This window comes from Odontesthes bonariensis, chromosome 3 (assembly GCF_027942865.1).
Source record: "Odontesthes bonariensis isolate fOdoBon6 chromosome 3, fOdoBon6.hap1, whole genome shotgun sequence".
NCBI classification, from domain to species: domain Eukaryota; kingdom Metazoa; phylum Chordata; class Actinopteri; order Atheriniformes; family Atherinopsidae; genus Odontesthes; species Odontesthes bonariensis.
Window position 1 is genome coordinate 33,727,618 of NC_134508.1, and position 12,680 is coordinate 33,740,297.

Genomic DNA, 12,680 nt, shown 5'->3' on the forward strand with positions numbered 1-12,680 from the left:
TTTATCCTTGTACTGAGCTCTGATATGGCACTCAACCATTTCTTTGCTGAACTCCTCTTGCTTCTTCAACTCTAGAAGTGCTAAATCTATTACAGGTTCCTTTAACAGCCATGGTGCTACAACTGAATATGTGACAGCTGCACACAGAGTAAGTGCCTGCAGGCCTCTGCCTTTTGAGGAACCACCCACCCAAAGCTTCTACCTGGTTTATCTTTCTCCTGGCAGTGAGTTCACACAGATAGACTGCTGTGGCCTTCCCTTTGCCCTCTGAGGTTAGCCCAATAGACTAAGGCCAGCTGATCTCTCCTTATATGCAGTGGCATTTCCCCCACCTCTACCTGTATAGCATTAACAGGAGTCGACTTCATTGCTCCACAACGCGTTCTTACGGCTTTATGCTGAATAACATCCAGTTTTGCCAGGAGCGTCTTAGATGCAGATCTGTAAGCCACACGACACATCCATAGTCAAATACAGACCTAATAAGGCTGATGTATATCGTTCTCAAGGCTGACCTGTTTGCTCCCCAGTCCACCCCTTTCAGACAGCGCATGGCATTCAGTACCTTTTTACATTTCTCAATCATTTTTTGCATGCGAACAGACCAAGTTAATCTCTTATCTAACCACAGGCCTAGATATTTAAAACAGTTTACTCTCTCTAGTTCTGCGCCTGATAACTTCAGCTTCAAACCCATGGGAATGTTCTTTCTAGTAAAAAACAAGGTTTTAGTTTTGTCAATAAACATTCTAAATCCCCATTCAAGGGCCCACGCTTGGACATGGTCTACTGCCTGCTGCATTTTACGCACAATGAAATCCACATTTCTGCCCCTTATCCACATTGCACCATCATCTGCAAACAAAGCAACATGGACAGATTCCTGCACCTCTTTAAAGACATCATTAATCATGATCAGGAACAATATCGGGCTGATAATGCTTCCTTGCGGAGTGCCGTTTTCCACTGTATATTCACTGCTGAACTCTTCATTAATTTTGACCGTGATACTCCTGCCTGATAGGAAATCCTTGACCCACTGAAACATTCTACCCTTGATACCCATTTGCCTGAGTTTAATTAGGAGTCCCTCTCTCCAGACCATACCATAGGCCTTCTCTATATCAAAGAATACTGTCAGTACTGTCTCCTTATCAACTTGGGCTTTCCTTATTGAGTCTTCTAAGGCCACTACTGGGTCCATGGTGCCCCTTCTCTGCCTAAATCCACTCTGGTAGCTGTACAAAATATTTCTCGTTTCTAACCAGTAAACCAACCTATCATTCACCATTCTTGCCATTATTTTACCCAGCTGTGAGGTCAGCGCTATAGGTCTATAGTTTGATGGCATCTTTACATCTTTCCCAGGCTTCCTAATAGGGATTATTACAGGGATTATTATTACAGTCAATTTCTCCAACATAATGTAGCATATCTCATCCCTTCCTGGGGTGGACCTACCCACTTTCTTTAACGCCCTATTCAATTCACTCAGGTTAAAGGGCGTATTTAGAGCATTCTGCTGCCCCATCTCCTCCTCTAACATATGCCTGTAGCTATCTATTGTGATTTCTCTTCCTCTTGCCTCACTGGGAGTAAGATTCCCTGAGCTGTGTACCTTTTGAGCCACTGACGGTATACGGTATATACCGCGGTATGGTACTTTTGTATATAAATTACAACAGAACAGTTTCTCAGTGGTTACCATAGCACCAAATAAACACTTTCAATCAGGATTTTTGCAGCAATATTAAATTAAATTTATTGTGCAAAACAGAAAACACAGGAAATATAAAAAATATATACGTTATATTTATATTTAAAAAACAAGAAAAGGTACATTTCCTCGAATAAACTCTGTGAGAGAAAAGCCGCTGCCTCTTGGATAACGGAACTTTCATAGGCGCCTTCCACTTATTCAACATGCTCAAATATGCGTCATGTTTCAGACACCCCATTTGTGCATGTTAAACTGCTTGTTAATACGATGAGTGTTTTATTACTTTCCATGTCTTCCAAAAGAGAAAATAATCAGGATTTTGAGGATGTTACCGTTACACACCAGCTGAGACGCAGGGTAGCAAAACATTATGGGCGTGAAAACGAAACTTAGAAAATCGGCTCGGCGCATGCGCAAAACCGCAAAGTAGCAAATCTCGACAAGTAGGAGAAATCGACAGAACACCGGCTTTGACTCGTTTCATATTCCGGAGCATGGTTAGCCCGCAGGTGGTAAAACAAATTACTCGTGTTACCTTGTCTTGCGATTACTGTCGCACGGCATATCCAAGCGGATGTTCAAAACTTTGCATTACTGCCATCTACAGGACTCATGAGCTATTGCGGTATAAGGTATGGCAAAAAAATCTCTACCGTTGGTGAAAAATAGCGCATAAGGTATGATACCGTGCATCCCGCCCACCCCTACAGGTAGGGCAAGAAAGATAGTGCCATGGTGGTCCAAAGAGTGCAGGAAGGCTATCAAAGAGCGCAACAAAGCGTTTAGAATTTTAAAGAAAACATTGAACTTTGAGAATTTGATAAATTACAAGCAGTGTCAAGTGGTAGTGAGGTCTAAAGTTAAAAAAAATCTAAGAGGGAGTACTGGAAAGCATTTTGTGAAACTTTAGACAGAACTACCCCAATAGGGGATGTATGGGGAATGATTAAAAAAATGAGAGGCATTAGGAGAGAGCTGGAATATCCAATAATGAAGGTAGAGGACAGAGTTATTATAGGCAGTAAGGATAAGGCAGAGGCCATTGCTAAAACACTTGTACAGGTACACAGCTCAGGGAATCTTACTCCCAGTGAGGCAAGAGGAAGAGAAATCACAATAGATAGCTACAGGCATATGTTAGAGGAGGAGATGGGGCAGCAGAATGCTCTAAATACGCCCTTTAACCTGAGTGAATTGAATAGGGCGTTAAAGAAAGTGGGTAGGTCCACCCCAGGAAGGGATGAGATATGCTACATTATGTTGGAGAAATTGACTGTAATAATAATCCCTGTAATAATCCCTATTAGGAAGCCTGGGAAAGATGTAAAGATGCCATCAAACTATAGACCTATAGCGCTGACCTCACAGCTGGGTAAAATAATGGCAAGAATGGTGAATGATAGGTTGGTTTACTGGTTAGAAACGAGAAATATTTTGTACAGCTACCAGAGTGGATTTAGGCAGAGAAGGGGCACCATGGACCCAGTAGTGGCCTTAGAAGACTCAATAAGGAAAGCCCAAGTTGATAAGGAGACAGTACTGACAGTATTCTTTGATATAGAGAAGGCCTATGGTATGGTCTGGAGAGAGGGACTCCTAATTAAACTCAGGCAAATGGGTATCAAGGGTAGAATGTTTCAGTGGGTCAAGGATTTCCTATCAGGCAGGAGTATCACGGTCAAAATTAATGAAGAGTTCAGCAGTGAATATACAGTGGAAAACGGCACTCCGCAAGGAAGCATTATCAGCCCGATATTGTTCCTGATCATGATTAATGATGTCTTTAAAGAGGTGCAGGAATCTGTCCATGTTGCTTTGTTTGCAGATGATGGTGCAATGTGGATAAGGGGCAGAAATGTGGATTTCATTGTGCGTAAAATGCAGCAGGCAGTAGACCATGTCCAAGCGTGGGCCCTTGAATGGGGATTTAGAATGTTTATTGACAAAACTAAAACCTTGTTTTTTACTAGAAAGAACATTCCCATGGGTTTGAAGCTGAAGTTATCAGGCGCAGAACTAGAGAGAGTAAACTGTTTTAAATATCTAGGCCTGTGGTTAGATAAGAGATTAACTTGGTCTGTTCGCATGCAAAAAATGATTGAGAAATGTAAAAAGGTACTGAATGCCATGCGCTGTCTGAAAGGGGTGGACTGGGGAGCAAACAGGTCAGCCTTGAGAACGATATACATCAGCCTTATTAGGTCTGTATTTGACTATGGATGTGTCGTGTGGCTTACAGATCTGCATCTAAGACGCTCCTGGCAAAACTGGATGTTATTCAGCATAAAGCCGTAAGAACGCGTTGTGGAGCAATGAAGTCGACTCCTGTTAATGCTATACAGGTAGAGGTGGGGGAAATGCCACTGCATATAAGGAGAGATCAGCTGGCCTTAGTCTATTGGGCTAACCTCAGAGGGCAAAGGGAAGGCCACAGCAGTCTATCTGTGTGAACTCACTGCCAGGAGAAAGATAAACCAGGTAGAAGCTTTGGGTGGGTGGTTCCTCAAAAGGCAGAGGCCTGCAGGCACTTACTCTGTGTGCAGCTGTCACATATTCAGTTGTAGCACCATGGCTGTTAAAGGAACCTGTAATAGATTTAGCACTTCTAGAGTTGAAGAAGCAAGAGGAGTTCAGCAAAGAAATGGTTGAGTGCCATATCAGAGCTCAGTACAAGGATAAACTTGTGTGTTTTACAGACGCTTCAAAGTCACCTGACGGGAAAGTGGGTGTGGCATTTGTAGTACCAGAGCTTAAGATGTGCAAAAAAGAAAGGCTAAACAATGATCTTGCTGTATACACCGCAGAACTAGTAGCCATCCTCGCTGCTTTGACCTGGATAGAGGGGAATAGACCAAGGAATGTGTGAGTATGAGTGCTAATTGCCTCAGATTCTGCTTCTGCCCTGATGAGTATTCAGAGTACCATGTCGGAGTCCAGACAGGATATTGTTTTAGAAATTGCACAGATGGTAAATGGACTCATAAACTCAGGCACCGATATCAGCTTCCTATGGGTACCAGCACACGTTGGCTTACGAGGGAACGAGTTGGCGGATAAGTACGCAAAGAAAGCATGTGTGACCCCTGAGGTTACCTTAGAAGTAGCTTATAGCAAGTCAGAGATAAAGTCACTTGTCAAGACAAAGTCCAGGGAGATCTGGCAGAGTGAGTGGAGTGGTGCAGCTACTGGGAGAAAGTACTTTGCCATCCAAGGGGTGGTTGGTCATGCTAGACCAACAGCAAGACCCACCAAAGAGGAGGACATCATATCTAGGATGAGGTTTGGGCGTTCTGGTCTGAACAGTACGCTATTTGTTTTTAAAAAGCATGTTGATGGAAAGTGTAGTGTATGTGGTGCTACTGAGACCGTGGAGCATGTAATAGAGCAACGTGTCAGGTTTGACCAGGAGAGGCAGCACCTCATCCTAGGACTAGAGTCAGAAAGTGTGCAATTAAACATTAAAACAATACTACAGAAGAACTCAAGTGAGATGTGCTTTAAGTACCTTTTTCACTATCTAGAAGCCACATGACTGATTAGAAGGATATAATACCTTTTTTTAATTATTTATTTATTCTTATTTTTTTATATTTAGCTGAGATAGTTTTCGCCCAGACTCACACTCCATTTCAATAGGTGGCGGTAATGCTTCCAAAAGTTGTTTGCCAACCGCCAACAAAATAGAAGAAGAAGAAGAAGGGCGAGGTGAGACCATAGACATCATATATGATCTCCATGGTAAGAAAAGAGCTGCTGGAGCCACCGGAGCTTTTACTTACTCACTGGCTCATTAACGTCCTTGTGATAAGTGGTAAGCCCTCAAAGCAAACTAATGTAATATTTTTATCACTTAAGTAGTTGATCAATGGCTCCATAGATGAGTCTCACATACATAGTCAACAAGTAATTCACCTAATCTGCAGAAAAAACGTTTATTTGTTTTTTGGACAACATTAAAAAGTAATACAGTTGTTTATTATTTGATGTCACAGAGCAGAGCAACCCCACGTAAGATCCAGTGGTCTGGTGACTGGACAGTAGGTAGCACCACTGCTGTGATGTAATTGAGGTCTGTGCGCCTTGGTTTCTTGTAGATGGGGCAGGCGTACAGCTTCGGATCCACAGGAGCATTGGATTTGATGGCAAACATGTGGATGACAGGCATGGGTGTGAAGAGTACTTTGGGTGAGGACTCGATGAGAGTGATGTTCTTTCTGTTCCAACCAGCCCCTTCCAGGAACAAACCATAGACATAAACCCCTTCCTGTAGAGGAAAGGCATTCAATAACAAAATAGCACACGGTTAAATTCCTTTCACATTTCCAGTGAGCAGAAAACACCCACTCACCGTTGGCGAGGCTGTGATCTCCTCCATTGACTTCTTCAGGACCTTGTTGTTCAGTGTGACTGTGTCCAGAGCCCAGCCTTTGTTCGCCCTGGTTACTTCTTGTCTCATGGCTGTTAAAAAACCTGCAAACATTCAAGTAAACATTAGGTCTAATAACGTGTAACTTTAGCTGCTGGAAGTCTTTAAGACGTGTCAGCTCCATCATGCTCAAAACTTCAAGGTCTTAACCAGTAATGCAGCCAACTCAGTGTTTGACATTGTAAAAGGCCTCATTCCATCAAAACCACAAACTCACCCTGAGGGTTAAAGAAACCCGTCATCCAAAACGCTTTGGGCCTTCCTTGAAACACCCAACTGTAGAACTGTTTGTTTCTCTGGATAAGCTCGGTGTACCAAAAGCCCAGAGTGGAAGACTCCCAGGAGATCTTCCTCCACAGGCTGGGCACACGAGCGTCAAAAATATTGTCCAGAGCATCACGAAGGTTCTAGGAACAAAGTACATACCAGGAGTTCGAAAGCATTTTAAAGCCTCCTGAAAATCTAATCTAACTCTAACAGACAATCGTTGATGAAAAAACTGAGTAACAAACATACAGAGAAGTGCGTATCTTAAGAAGCAAATATAAAGCGATGTGCTGAGGAATCAGAAATCTTACATCACTCATTATTATTGTGCCATCAATGGCCAGCTTCAGGTCAGTCAGACTCGAGCGCACCACAGAGATGATCCTTTGCATTCGATCCACTTCCTGACGTAGGAAGATGTTCATTGGGTTAAGAGCTCCCATTGTCAACAGTCTGGCTCTGACCTGAACCCATCAAAGTTACAGAGTTTAGATTAAGAGAACGTGTACATTGGCCTGTAAAAAGCCTAATGATCCTACCAACTGACCTCATGTGGAATGTAATTAGCGGGCAGTTTGTCCAACATGTCCTCTGCCATTTTGTGGACGATGGACTCCCGAGTCTCTCCAGATCCCCCTCCACTTTCCTTGGGCTGAATATTTGTGATTGTGTCTAACACCTCAGCAGATGTGTTTGTCTGGTATCTGGTCAACATTCATTATAGAAGAGAAATGCAATAACCTCAAGAAAACCTAAGTATAGTAAATACAACAAGACCGCTTTTAAAGCTGCAGTCGGCAGGTTTTCAAAATTCCGAGTCTAAAGTCGGAAAATTCAAACTGATACACTCTCAGGTCCCTCCCCCAACCTCTAACAAGCTCCGAATCGCCCCCCAAACCCCTCCCCCTCTGTGGACGAGGTTGTGCACGTGAGTTCACACCAGTGTGAGCGCACACAAGCTGGGGCAGACTCACGCTCAGCAGCGTGTGCACAAGCTGTGATGGACAGGTAGGATTCCTCCGCCCTAACTTGATTGGTTAAAAACAGCCGGGAGCGCTCGGTTTTTGCAAGCATGATTACAGGCTTCAGAGGGAGCTACAGATTTCGTTATTTTTCCTAAACAGCCTATTTAATATTCTCCTTCCAGAATCCCATGACAGTTCAAGCTAATATGACTAAAAAAAAGTTGCCGGCCGCAGCTTTAATGCCTCATCATGACGACACTCTCCTTACGTGATATCAGCATTAGCGTGCAGCCCCAGTGCTTGGGGTGAATCCTCAGTGGGTAAACTCTGAATGTTATCCATGTACTCTTCTATTGTCTTACACACCGCAATTTTGTAGCCCGTGTAAAAGCAAAATGTTGGGTCAAACATCTTCTTACTGAACCACACCTGTAATTAAGAACATTGAGCTTCACGTGTCGTATCAAATGTAATACAATGCAACATAAAACACCGGGAGTTGTAACACACGAATCAACAAAAAAACTGGGATTATTACACGAGCAAAACACTTCAACAGGCGTTTGTCATAGTCATCTGTGACCCTTCCTCCATATTGCACCTCAGCGAGCATGTATCGCAAGGTTATCCATGACACATCCTGTGGGGGGGGACACAAAGTAGTGAGTGAGGGAGGGAGGATGACATACAAATATTAAACCAGGGCTGCAAAACGCTCACCTTCTTGGGGCCGCAATCATCCAAGTGTCTTTCAACAAATTCAACACTTGCAGAGAAATCGGCCGAATTGAACTCGTAAGGTATGTTCCAACCTAAGGGTCCAAATTTACGTCGTTCCTTACAAAGCCAAAAAAAAAGAAAAGGTTACCATGTAAAATCAGAAAATCCCTGTGTTATTATGACGAACAGCCTTCCTTCTACTGGAGGAAAAAAGTCACAGACACGAGTTGATTTGTGCTACACTGGAAAATACAAACCACTCAAACTTCAAAAGGCTATAAAATAAACTAAAGCCAACACATTCTCAATATGGTAATGAGGTGGAAAATTTGCCTAATGCATTATTAAAATGGCACAAATGATTTCATTATCAATTATGAAATTAATAAGAAAAAAAAGGCTACCAAATTAAGTAGTGCCATTGTCAAGGTTACGGTACTTCTAAATATGGTTAGTTCACTCTGTTTCTCATATAACCTGTGCCAGGAGCAAAGCATGTATTCTTTTTTAATATTTCCTTTAAATAAAGTTCCACTATGACACGCGTGAACTTAGAATGCGCAGTACCTGCACAGCAGTGTGTAAAAAGGCCACACCGTACAGCAAAGGCTTCCACATGGGCAGGTTGCTGACTTCCAACTGGTTCTGTGAAATTCCTGCAAATGTTCGTTTCAAACCAGCACGTATTCCCTGGGGGGGGTCGTTGGTGAACTTGATGGAAGACTTAAAAGGTAAAGAGTGAGAGACAGTCTGTGCGTGTACAAAAACTTTTAACACCTTCCTTTTTATGACGATGTTGTCAAGTCTCACCTGTAGGAGTGTGATGGAGAACAGATCGTGTGGCTCTGTGGTGATCCACACCCTGAACGTGTCATGCATGCTCTCTGTAACTGTGATAGTTTCTAGCAGCTCATCCATAAACTGCAACCCCAGGTGACAGTTCTGCAGAAGGACCCAACCTCCCTGTACACATCCAGACACAAAAGCCACGGATCAGGTCAAACAGTCAGCCATTGCTGTTGAAAGCAAGAAGCAACACTCTAGCTTGCACATCAGGACAATCCAATACACTCCCACATGAAAGCATTCACCAGATGCCGTCACCTGCTGGAAGCTGCTTTACTTTGTGAACTTTCTATGAAACCATTTGCTTGTCCACATGCACGAGAGCCACTCCTGAGCCTTGTGGTCATATACGTTCGTTCCAACAACACAGTCAGCATTTATGATTACCGCCCTATGAGGGGTGCTTTCACAAATGCAGTTTGCATCTAGGCTTATAAATGGTATGTAATGTTTTAATACTGCCAGCTGGCATTTCTAAGCCCTGGCTGCAATGCTATTTATAAACTCTGATTTCCATTACAAATCCCACTCAGACATGGTCAATTCTGTGTGTATGGCCATTTGCAAACCACAACTGGCAATATTAACACTATCTAAAACATCAGATGAAAAATGACATCATTAGCTTTTCGATGCTATATCGATTTTACGTCTAAATGTTCCCCTTGCTCAGTATTCATTTATTTATCTTTTTAATGGCGGTCAAACTGTTAGCTGGTCTCAGAGTTCACAGGTTCCCTCCAGACCCTGAATTGAGGGGTTCTTGGTCAAAGAACTGGTACCAATCCTGGAACTGCCTCAGTTGGAAAGGCTTAACTCATGCATTATACTTCTTCAGTAACTTCTAAAAGCACCTCTGTCATTGATGTCTTGACCAGCTTCCTTGCATGCACCTCTTGTCCTTGTCCCATAGATATTGCTCTGCATTCTGTAAACCGAAACAGTGGGAGTATTTACATAGACATGAACATATAGAGTGCATTTAAATAGTGCTTTCCCCCCTGGTCTAATCCACCACTCAGGACTTTGCAGTACAAGCCACAGGCCTTTAACTATACTGTACATACAAAACATAATTATCTTTCTAACACAACATAACACACACACTTACACAAGGATGAAACATTACGGGGAATTAAGGGCCACGGATCAAACCACAGACCTTTCAATTAGTGGAATTTTAACAGCCACAATCAAATGAATTTATGCTCAGGAAAACAAATACATGAGCTGGATTGCCCAGTGAACACCCAAGGTGCCACTGCAAAGAGCACACAGCAACCAACATCCAGGATACAGTTGGTTACCACGGTCACAGGGACATCAATCACAAAATTTGGGTTTCATACCGTTCTAACTGAATCAAAAGTAGATAGCGTCGCAAGTTGGGAACTGGTCTGAATGTAAACACAATCAGACGTCAGGAGATTTTGGCATTACATCTTCAGCAGAAAATAAAAAAGTTCAGTAAAATAAAATAAAAAATGGGGCAGGACAGGGCAAACTCACCGAGATTAAGTTTCTTGGCAAGTGCTTCGATTTGTTCGGTGGGATCTGAGCCCATAGAAAGGAAGCAAATGAGGGGGGTGCGAGGATCACTTTCCTGCCAGGTGCTGTGAAGGTTCAAGAGGACAGGCTCAACGAATCTCATGCCCAAAGAGTCTCCCACATACTTTCTGGCCTGAGACAAGGTGCGATCAGGGCACCAAGACCTGTGAGAAAAAAAGCTTGTGAGGTGATTGCATTTTATAATATGGTGTATTCAAACATGTAATCAACATTCAAGTAGGAGGACCCAACCTTATCAGCAAAAGCTTATGGAAAACATCAAGAGAGTTGTATCCATCTGGAGTGACGCCTTCCTCTGGGGCATCAAGATTGAGCCATGCTTTCCAGTTTTTCCCATTTTGGGACACCTACAAACCATGTCAATACCAAAACTGATGCCACTACAAGCAGATGAAGAATTCAGATGTCCAGATCATTCGTGGATCTATGGCTTACCTGGTTTATAATGTTAGTGAACTGTGGCAGCTTGCTGAGTTCTACCAAGTTCAGCCACACCATATCCAGGATCCAGCTGAATGGCTTTGATGGACAGGTCTTCAGGTCAAGAGCTGCGCCACCTATTGTTTCATCAATTATGTTCAGAGATGTCAAGTCCAAAAGGCAATTCAACTTTTCCTGGGAATGATGCACACCTTACCTTTAATAAGAATCTGAAATTTGTTGTGTTGTATTCTGTTATTCTGTAAGTCAATCTTGAGGGCCAGCAGGAGTGTGAAGATGAACTTGTGGTTTTCATAAAGGCTTCTGACTGTGTATCGGAAAACCTCAAACGTCAGATATTCAATAATATTTGCAATCCGCTTCTGAGTTTTGGAGGCCTTCTCAGACCTGCAAAAGCGCATTAATTAAAAACAAAAAATCAGCATAAAAAAACGAGGGAGGCAAAGACACAGAGAACAAAGCATATTTGAAGATTACGACCACACCACAGCGTGGTTAAAGAAACATCTTTGTCAACCTATTGTTCTTTCCAGACAAATTTGTTGGTCATTAGAGGAAGTAATGGTTGGAATAGTTTCCGAGCTTTAATCTCAAACATCTTATGATAAGACTGTGCAGACATACTTCTTAAATCACGATAAAGCCATACCTTGCGAGTGACAGATCAAAGATTTTGAGGAACTGACCCAAGGAGGTCTGGTACATGATATTGACCATGCTCATCTCCGTGATGAGGAAGTACAATGTGCTTCCTCGAGAGGCAACTGGATGGTATTCTTCTTGAGCGACATTGATCTTTACTTCTGCTTCAGCTGCAACACTGAGCTTTGCACTAACTTCCGCAGCAGTTTGCTTAGTCGTGGTCAGAATGCCAATCATGGAGTCATCATCAACCAAAGAACCTTTAACCAGACAAACAGACACACTTTCACTTTAGGAAAAAGAACAGGTATGACTGGAGAAACTGGCATTAGTCTACAACAGTAACTATAGGACCTTTAGTGCTGCTGAGTTTGTACAGCAAATTGTCTTCCAACTCCTGCATCTTTCTTTTATTAGCAGTTACATCCTCAATTAGTTTCAATCTTTCTGCTTCTAGCTCCTGTTGAGATGAGTGGAAAAAAACCAAGAGCCAGTCAATATCATATTCTTACACTGGAAAAACAGTTATCTAAAACAATCACAGATAAAGTTATATTTTTAAACCAAATGGGGAAAGCAAGCTGCGTTTCTGGAACAAATGGCACACTCACGTATTTTTCTTTGAGGATGACTCGGCCGAGCAGCTGGTTCTCCAGGCCCTTCATGTTTACAGTGAAATCAATAATGGATGTTTTTGCGCTGACCTCTGGAGTGTATGCTGGATTAGGCAGTTTGGTAGTTATATAGAGCTGGAACCCATCCATTACGTTTACCTCTTTGTCTCCTACTTTGACCTATAAAAAAACATTGAAGACAATTTTAAGAGTGTACACATTTTAAAGTTGTATTGGTAAATTTGAATGGACATGAAGGTTAAAAATACCTTGAAACTGGTCCCAGATTTGATAAAGTTTTTCTCGAGCACGTTGTCCAGGGCAGGGTCGAGCTCCTCAAATATATCCTCAATGAGCATTGGGCGTCCCATGGAAATACAATCTTCCAAATGTGTGCGAAAGAATTTGTGGTTGAGGGACGTGACCTGAACATGAAATCAGTTTACTTCTACGACATGCTTTACTTAAGC

At 42.5% G+C, this 12,680-nt stretch overlaps 1 pseudogene; it reads right to left on the reverse strand.

Moving 5' to 3' along the window:
* Positions 1-5,444: 5,444 nt before the first annotated feature.
* LOC142376959 (dynein axonemal heavy chain 8-like) overlaps positions 5,445-12,680 on the reverse strand; it is a 38,548-nt pseudogene continuing 31,312 nt past the window's right edge.